The 9442-nt window shown below is 39.2% G+C and overlaps 1 pseudogene; it reads left to right on the top strand.

Moving 5' to 3' along the window:
• The first annotated feature begins 2697 nt into the window (after positions 1-2697).
• Positions 2698-5203, top strand: LOC148717637 (uncharacterized; annotated as a pseudogene).
• Positions 5204-9442: the final 4239 nt, after the last annotated feature.

Raw genomic sequence — 9442 nt, 5'->3', positions numbered from 1 at the left:
TCGTAAGGCGGGTCAATGACTGCAAGTCAACACTGCGCCCTTTGGAATGTGGCGTACCTCAGGGATCTGTTCAGGGCCCTCTTCTCTATCTCTTGTACACATCACCCATTGTTGACATCATTAAAGTTGCACAAGTTACGGTATCATTTCTACGCTAATGTTACCCAGCTGTATATATCTTTTAAAAATGTAGCTATGATCTCTCACTTGCCAAGCGTCGTGTTGAATGCTTTGTAGATGATCTTGACTGCTGGATGGTGAATAATGGCCTTAAACTCAATCAGGAGAAAACTGAACTTGTCCTTATAACCTCACAATTTCGTTCTAAACCCGCCCTTGAGTTCATCCAAGTGGGTGATGAGAAGATTCATGCAACCCAAAATTTCTACCCGGAATCTGGGGGTTACTTTCGATCATTGTCTTAACCTAACGGAACATGTTACAGTAAAAAAATCTGTGTCTCCTCAGTGCCATTACCACTTAAGGAACATTGCCAAGATTAGGAAGTACTTGAGTGAAGACACTTCTGAAATTCTAGTACGTGCGTTCATTAGCTCTAAAACGGATAGTGAATTGCAATTCCTTGTTATATGAACTTCCCAAACACCTGCTAAATAAGCTAAGATTAATACAAAATACTGCTGCACGCATTGTTACGTTAACTAAGCGGTTTGACCATATTACTCCTATCATGTTTAAACTTCATTGGCTACCGTTGAACTATAGCATACATTTTAAAACCAATAACGTAGCTCCATTTTCTGCCTTTAAAATCACACACAACCCACAATTCCTCTATTCGCTCCGACGAAGGGCTAACGCTCGAAACGTCAGCTTTTGTAATCATTACGGTGGCCAATTTACCATTTCAACTTTGTGGATATATCCAAATTATACATTTTAAAATATTGCTTTTAGTGCACAAGTTTCTCGATGGCTTGAAACCAACTTATCTAACTGAACTTTTACACTATCGTAATAGTCCACGTTTACTTCGTTCTAGTTCTCAGAATCTTTTAGCTGTGCCTAGATTCAGGTTAAAGACGTATGGTGATAGAGCTTTTTCTATAGTTGCTCCAAGGCTATGGAATCAATTGCCTCTTGAACTCACGAGTATTTATCTCTGTTGACCAGTTCAAGACGCAGTTGAAGACATACTTATTTAAATTGACATATGATGTCTAGTATTTAGTAGTGTACAGTTTAGTTATTTCATCATAATAGCTATTGGCTTTTGTATTTTATAGTTTAACTATTGTTGTGTAGCGCTTTGAGCAATTAGTGGACGCAGCGCTCTATACGTGTCTTTATTGTTATGGTTATTATTAGTGCTTGCACTCAACTGTTTTTCATCTGGGACAACTATTACAAAGAAACTAATGGCTTAGCCATAGGTAACAAAATGGAACCCAGTTACGCCAATCCTTTCGTAGGTTTTATCAAACATCAATTTTCCAGTCAATGCAATGGCCCAAACCTGAACTCTACGGTCGTTACATTGACGACTGTATGGGTGCTACTTCCTCTACCAGAGAGGAGTTAATTTGGATATATCAACAAAGTTGAAATGGTAAATTGGCACCGTAACGATTACAAAAGCTGAAGTTTCGAGGAGTTAACCAAGTTTATAACCGCGGTCTTTTGCTTTCTTATCTTACAGGTAGAATTTCTGTCACCTTTTTCTTATTTGTACCCTTGATAATGGCGTCATGAAGTCGCCGAAACGTCGGGATTTTATATCATTCATTTTTACATGTCTATGTATTACTAAATCTTTGTTAATACTTTTTCTTATTGTGGTCGTGAATTTGACACGAAAGCATATGTTCAGTTTCTACATTGATTGGAACTTATGGTGGATTTCGCGGTGAGCTTTTTTTCAATTATGTTGATCTGCTTGATAGAGAAGAGAGTGCATCGCTCTGGTATAAGTTAAATCTCGTTCAGAAATTCCTGAAAATTCCTACTTCTTATACTTTCGACTATTTTCAGGCTCGTTTTTATATCAGATTCTATGTCAAATTCACGATCAAGAAAAAACTCCTTAAATTTTCATTTAACACCCTCAACACCTCTTTAAGGGAAAACAACTTTTACTTTCCGTTCTCCGCACTGCATTTTTAATTAGAGAACTTGTTCTAGGTGTACAGTGGGTACGCCCTTTCTTCTCCGAACTTTCTCTTTATTCTGTTGTTATGCAACGTTCTTCGAATGCTATTTTCTCTCAGGATATTTTTTAAGTATGATTCTTATTCTGTCAATAATTTCATTATCATTTTCATATTGTCAATCTTATTTTTGTTTCGCCCGATCTTGACCGTAAGAGAAAGAAATTTAAGGTAGAAAATGATTTTGTAACGCGTAAATATTTCGAAAGTACATACTTAGTATGTAGGATCTATTTCTCGTAACTTAACGTAATTCGCTAGCTAAGTGAGAATGATGACGATGCTTAAAGACTGACAGTATAGTAAGTGTCACCTTTATATACTGGTACCAGCATTCTCACTCGATTCTGAGCTAGTTCCCAAGGCGGTAACTGAGTTGTGCAGAATAGAAAGGAATAAAGAAAAATCGATTTTAAAATTGAGTGTTAGAAAAATACCTTTGACAAGCTGGTGGAGGACCCTGGCATATGAGTGGTCGCGGTAGTGAGTTTCAACAACAACAACCTCTTCGCCTCCCACGCTCTTTGCCATGAGTACTTTTGTGCAGCTTGCAATTCCAGTACTAACAGTTACACCGACGCCTCAGAAGGCAAGAGCCTCGAAGAACGCGTGGCTCATAGGCACTTTTTTTTTTCATTTCTAGGAAACTGAAGAGCGAAAGATACAGAACAGTCAGGACCAAAGGCCAGGACAAGATACAGAAAAGTCAGGACCAAAACCCAGGACAAGATACAGAACAGCCAGGACCAAAAAACAGGACAAGATACAGAAGAGTCAGGACCAAAACCCAGGACAAGATACAGAACAGCCAGGACCAAAAAAACAGGACAAGATACAGAACAGTCAGGACCAAAACCCAGGACAAGATACAGAACAGTCAGGACCAAAAAACAGGACAAGATACAATAAGAGAAAACACATCATTTTGAATATGGTTACTCCTGCTATGCGGGCTTGCTCTTCGGGACAATTTGAACATTTTTGTGTCTCTTTCTATGTCTGAATCGTTGTAATTTAATTTGTTCCTTGTAACTGGGTAGGTTTAGTACTGGTGTATGCGGAAATCTGTGCCCACCTAGTCAAATCCTTACTCGATCGCAAGTTCGAAAAAATAACAAAGGGACAAAAACCATACCCACCACTTGTACTTGCTCTTATCCTAACACTGCACACACTACTCAAATTAGTATTATGGACGAGCAACAACAAGAAATGTTTGAAACGATGCTTACGGATATGTGTAAGGCGCTTCGAGAAGATAAAGTAAGGAGTCACACACAAAAAAAGAAAACTTAGACAAACTTTACGCGCGTTTAGAAAAGCATCCAAGTACTAGTGGCATTGAATTAGAGATTTTTGACGGAAATCCTCCAGTAGATACACTGAATTTACGACGGTTGGACTCTTTCTCGCGAATTGCCAGCATCAATAATTAAATGCTTTTCCGTTGTATTTATCGAGAATAGCGCAAGCATGGTTCCTGTATTAAGGGAGTATCAACAAAAAGATCCCACCCAAATTCAGGCTGCGTTCAAGGAATGTTTTCTTCTGGACCGCAACATTGGATTATTAGTCAACAACTAACTACTAGGAATCAGTTGCAAGGCGAACGTATTGACGATTACATTGTGGATGTTACTCGACTTTGCAAGCGTCTTAAACTATCTGATGCAGATTCAATGCGCTATTTCATTCGGGGACTACAACCGCATATTCAAAGCTATGTTACTTTAGCTCGACCAAAAGATATTCAGGAAGCAGAATCTCTCGCTCGAATGAAAGAGCTTGTTACATACACACATACATACATAGATACATACATACGTTAGTTGACCACTCCCCATGGGGGCTTTTCAGGGCCAATTCCCACCCATCCCACCCCAAGGGAGGACATCCACAACACAGTATTCCCGTGCGTTGGAAATTAACGTCTCCAACCCCTAACCCTGCAGGAGACGGGGCCTACGGTTTATTCGTCCTTATCCGAGAAGACTAGAATATCTATCCATTTCTTGATTATAGAAAGGTAGCAAATTTTCCTCACTTATTTTAAGACCATGAGTATCGGTCCGGCCAGGGCTCGAACCCTCGATCTCCCGCACAACACAATCCACAATCCGGCGCTCTAACCAATTGAGCTACCGGGGAGGCGGTTGACATTAACCAAAGTACAAGTGATAGTCAATCTTGTCGTAAATGGAAGCAATGTTTACTAAATTAATGTCGCGGTCGAAGGCTACAAATTCACAAACAATTGGCGCTGTTTCTACAGAATCAACACAAACGCAATTGGAAAAACGATTGGATGATATCTCTCGGAAAATTAAACAAATCCAGAAACACAATCAACGACGTTCTGCTCCTCGGTGGTACTAATATTGCCGCTATTGCTCAGCCAGAGAACGCTGAAGCGCAGCGCTTTTCGCAAATGCGAAATTGGTCTGGACAGCGTCAAACAGATCAAATGCAACGCCAGATTAATCGTTTGGAAAGTGAATTACGACGCAATCAAAATCCGCGCAGGCCCGATTTTCGCTCGTATGGACGTAGTTTTCGCATCGTTGAGAGTGATCCGGTATGCAGTTTTTGCTAGCACATCGGGCACACTTGGTGCAATTGTCAACAGCGTAGTAGAGACCCACGTTTGCCCCCATCTCAGGGGTATGGCCCCCCTCGAACTCAGTTTTCAGGGCGAGCCAACTCCAGGGAGCAGCACCCTCCGTTAAACGGGTGAGGGCTCTTGCCGGTGGTTTTCCTTGCAGGGCAAGGGCCTATTCTTTTACACCCAGTATTTGTACATATAGTTATCCTAATAATTACTCTCATGTAAGCTATATAAGCTTTAGTTCTCGTAGTAGAGATACTGGTTGAGATCTGTCTATTTCGGGCGATGCAGTTATCCCGTGTACTATCTCCCCATTTCGATCTAGTCAGACGCAACCCAGTCCTTCCCACACTCAAGATTGTAAGTATTTTTCTTGGCTACTTTTCTAAACGCGTCTGAAGTTTGTCCAATGTCTTTTTTGTGTCTGCGACTCCTTAGCTTTATCTTCTGGAAGCGCGTTACACATATCTGTAAACATCGTTTTAAACATTTCTTGTTGTTGTTCGTCCATAATACTAATTTGAGTAGTGGATGCAGTGTTTCGATAAGAGCAAGTACAAGTGGTGGGTATGGTTTTTGTCTCTTTGTTCTTTTTCTGAACTTGCGATCGAGTAAGGATTTGACTAGGTGGTCACAGATTTCCACATACATCAGCATTAAACCTACCCAGTACAAGGGAACAAATTAAATTTCAATGATTCCGATATGGAAAGAGACATAAAAATGTTCAACTTGTCTAAAGAGCACAGCAGAAGTAACCATATTCAAAATGATGTGTTTTCTCTTACTGTATCTTGCCCTGGTCTTTGGTCCTGAGTTTTCTGTATCCTGTCCTGGCCTTTGGTCCTGACTGTTCTGTATCTTTCGCTCTTCAGTTTCCTAGAACTGGAAAAAAAAAAAGTTTCTATGAGCCACGCGTTCTTCGAGGCTCTTGCCTTCTGAGGCGTCGCTGTAACTGTTAGTACTGGAATTGCAAGCTCCACAAAAGTACTCATGGCAAAGAGCGTGGGAGGCGAAGAGGTTGTTGTTGTTGAAAATCTCTACCGCGACCATTCATATGCCAGGGTCCTCCACCAGCTTGTCAAAGGTATTTTTCTAACACTCAATTTTAAAGTCGATTTTTCTTTATTCTTTTCTATTCTACACAACTCAGTTACTGCCTTTGGAATTAACTCAAAATCAAGTGAGAATGCTGGTACCAGTATATAAAGGTGACACTTACTAAACTATCAGTCTTTAAGCATCGTCATCGTTTCTCACTTAGCTAGCAAATCACGTTAAGTTACGAGAAACAGATCCTGCATACTAAGTATGTACCTTCGAGATATTTACGCTTTACAAAATCATTTTCTATCTTAAGTTTCTTGCTCTTACGGTCAAGATTGGGCAAAACAAAAATAAGATTGACAATATAAAAATTATAATGAACTTATCGACAGAACAAGAATCACACTTAAAACAATATCCTAAGAGAAAATAGCATTCGGAGAACGTTACATAACAACAGAATAAAGAGTAAGTTCGGAGAAGAAAGGGCGTACCCACTGTACACCTAGAACAAGTTATCTAATTAAAAATGCAGTGCGGAGAACGGAAAGTAAAAGTTGTTTTCCCTTAAGGTCACCCTAAAGAAAGAGGTGTTGAAGGTATCAAATCAAAGTTTAAGAAGTTCTTTCTTGATCGTGAATTTGACATAGAATCTGATGTATAAACGAGCCTGAAAATAGTCGAAAGTATAAGAAGTAGGAATTTTCAGTAATTCTTGTACAAGATTAACTTTTACCAGAGCGATTTACTCCCTTCTTTATCAAGCAGATCAACATAATTGAAATATAGCTTACCGCGAGATAACCGAAATATTCTACCACAAGTTCAAATCACCATAGAAACTGAACATCTGCTTTCATGTCAAGTTCATAACCACAATAAGAAAAAGGTGACAGAAATTCTACCTGTAAGATAAGGCCGCCAAAGGGAATAGGAAATAATCAACTTTGATTATTATAATTTTGTACTGAATGGCTTATAGTAATATATTATTTCCATTTCTTTTTCCCATCACCAATATAAGGAAACCCTTACAATATTTTCAGATTAGATATAGATTTAATTTTATCGTTTAACACACGTCAAGAATTTCGTTCCATTTTCTCAGTTTCTTAGACGTTTTCGTTTATGCGGCGATGACTCTCATTTTTTCGAAAAATCAGAGGTAATGGGCCAGTTTTTCGGAAAACATGGCTATCCTGTTTCTGTCGTTCAAGCGGGCCACCACCGCGCCCAACTACGACAAACGTCACAAAAGGAAAATATCGACCACATTCCATTCACTCTCACATTTCACCCTCACAGCCACGTATTTAAGTCCGTTATTCTTAAAACTTTAAATTACTTCAAAACGATCCCGAGAGTGTTACCCTCCTTTCGTAACCTCTACTTATTTCATTCAAACGCGACAAAAAAACACTAGACTACATAGGCAATGTACATAGGATCAACCCGGAACTTTCAAATGTACTCGCGCACGATGTAAAACTTGTCCTTTCATTCATAACATTGAGAAAATATCGAGACCTAAACGATCTATTAAGATTACTGATCACTTCGCATGCTCCTCCGTCAGTTTCATCTAGTACATAACTTGCACCTATTGTCAAAAGAATATACATTGGTGAAACAGGATGACGACTAGGTGAACGATTCCAAGAACATCTTCGAGACGTAGAGAGGAATGAAAACGACGTATCAAAACCAGTCGCTAGACGCTTTAATCTACTCAATCATCCTAAACAGCATGTCGCTCTCTGCGGCCTTTCCTTACATTTTGGTAGGTCAGAAAGCCGCAAAACTCTTGGACAAAAGTTTATCTTTCAAATCGGCACCCTTGATCCCATAGGTATCAACGAACGCTTTGAACTCAGCCAATAGTTACTCTTGTTTTTCTCGTTATCATGTTCCCACCAATAGCGTAGCTCCATTTTCTGTTTCTAAACACACACACAACCCGCAGTTTCTCCACTCGCTCTGACGAAGAGCTAACGCTCGCTCGAAACGTCAGCGATGAAACTCTCTTACGGTGGCCAAATTTACTTTATAAACACAGTTGATAAAACTAAAATATCCACCGACGCAGCACCACAGTTTCATCAAAAACGTACCTCGTTTATTCATTTATATTGTTTTCTGTCTTTTGTTTTATGTCGTATTTTGACTACCGCAAAAACCCGCAGATAAGCCGCACCTTTATTCCAAAAATCGTCGCTAGAAATTGGGGGTGCGGCTTGTCTGCGGAGTTTTCCATTTTTGCGTCCGATCTAATGCCTAGTCACTAAGCTTCAAATATTCTCCTCACGTTCTTGTTGCAATCCAAAAATCTATGGAAAAACTGTGTTGAATGAAGAAATTTCTGTCAACAAATACCAGAAAAAGATCAATCATATGTCAAAAGTTAGTAGAAGCGATGTTCATTACACTAAAGTGATAAAATTATAGGTAAGACTGAAGTATTTTCCGTCGCAATGTTAATATTCAGTTTACGTTCGATGAACAGCGGATGAAGAAGACTTCTCAAGACTCGACTTTGGATTTCTTTCGATTTCTTTCAAAAAACTTTTTATTCCAAAATTTGAACTGCTAAATTCAGGGTGCGGCTTATCAGCGGGTTTTTACGGTATTTTGTATATTTCGGCTGATTTCCGTTAGTTCAGATTTACATTATTTCTGCGTCGTTTACATCCTCGGAGACCCAGGGACTGTCGGTCAATTTCTAGTCAGCCCTAACTAGGCTAGACTTCTTCAAAGCAAAGTGCCAACCCTCATAACGTCTGTGGCTAATTTTTGCACTTTCAACTCAATTGATAAAACCAAATCATTTTGTAATTCCCCCATCGATGCAGCACCAATGGACCACAGTTTCTTTAGAAACTTACACTCTATTTACTTCGTTATACTTGAAGAGAAGACTCCGAACGCGCATTCAAAAAAGCTTCCGTCAGTGTAATGATATGCCAAAAGTTCAACATGCTCATCCCAAAAAGTATGGGAAGAGTAATAAAATTTTAACGAATACTCGCCTGATTTTTGCAAAGTTTGGATTGAAAAGTCACCTCAGACGCTTTCGCATTCAGGGTGCGTCCACTGTTCTTTAGTACCCCAACAGTACAGTCTTGCTTATTTACTCCAAATGCAATCGCAAAGTAACCATTCGGATAGTTACCTGTATAATCAAGGTTTTATTCAGCTCAAAATCATAAGCTTGTCTTTCGTTGAAAATGCTTTTCGGTCAAACAAAATCATTTAACGATGGTGCCAACAAGTTGGAAGTTTTAGACTCTTACAACAAAATGATTTTTAAAACATGTAACGTTTCCCTGTGATATCCATACATTATACAACAAACAGGTCATGAAAATACCTAAACTTATCAGGTAGAAGTTCTTATCTGAACCTAAGACCAAATTCTCGTAACTAATTTTCAAGGAAATGTCAGGCAGTTAGAGAGGATTAAATGCGTTCGACAGGGTGTCCTGGAAAAGAGTTATTTCGTTGTAGGTACTTGGTGAAATCCTTCATACATGTATCAATACATAGGAACATTTGGGAATACATGGTAATATTTGCATACATTTCACCAAGCACCAACCTATTTCGTTTCCAGTGCCCTGACCGT

The sequence above is a fragment of the Stylophora pistillata genome, chromosome 13 (assembly GCF_964205215.1).
Source record: "Stylophora pistillata chromosome 13, jaStyPist1.2, whole genome shotgun sequence".
Lineage (NCBI taxonomy): Eukaryota > Metazoa > Cnidaria > Anthozoa > Scleractinia > Pocilloporidae > Stylophora > Stylophora pistillata.
Note: the sequence above shows the minus strand (reverse complement) of the source record. Positions and strands in the feature narration are given on the sequence as shown.